Source organism: Gavialis gangeticus, unplaced genomic scaffold (assembly GCF_001723915.1).
Source record: "Gavialis gangeticus isolate Ggan-Ray unplaced genomic scaffold, GavGan_comp1, whole genome shotgun sequence".
Classification (NCBI taxonomy): domain Eukaryota; kingdom Metazoa; phylum Chordata; order Crocodylia; family Gavialidae; genus Gavialis; species Gavialis gangeticus.
The window spans coordinates 60,590,200-60,590,472 of record NW_017728995.1 but is presented as its reverse complement, the minus strand read 5'-3'; positions in this window follow the sequence as shown (position 1 = coordinate 60,590,472).

The following is a 273-nucleotide window of genomic DNA, read 5'->3' as shown; positions in this document are numbered from 1 at the left end:
CTACAGGCTGGGGAACTCCCTTGTCAGTGCAGAGGCAGAAAAGGATCTTAGAATCATCACTGATGCCAAGATGAACATGGGCTGGAAGTATGGGGATGCAGTCAGGAAGGCCAACAGCACCTTTACATGCATCCACAGATGCATCTCAAGCAGGTCCAAGGAGGTGATCCTCCTCCTCTATGCGGTACTGGTCAGGCCGCAGCTAGAGTACTGCATCCAGTTCTGGGTGCTGCACTTCAAGAGGGATGTGGACAACATGGAGAGGGTCCAGAG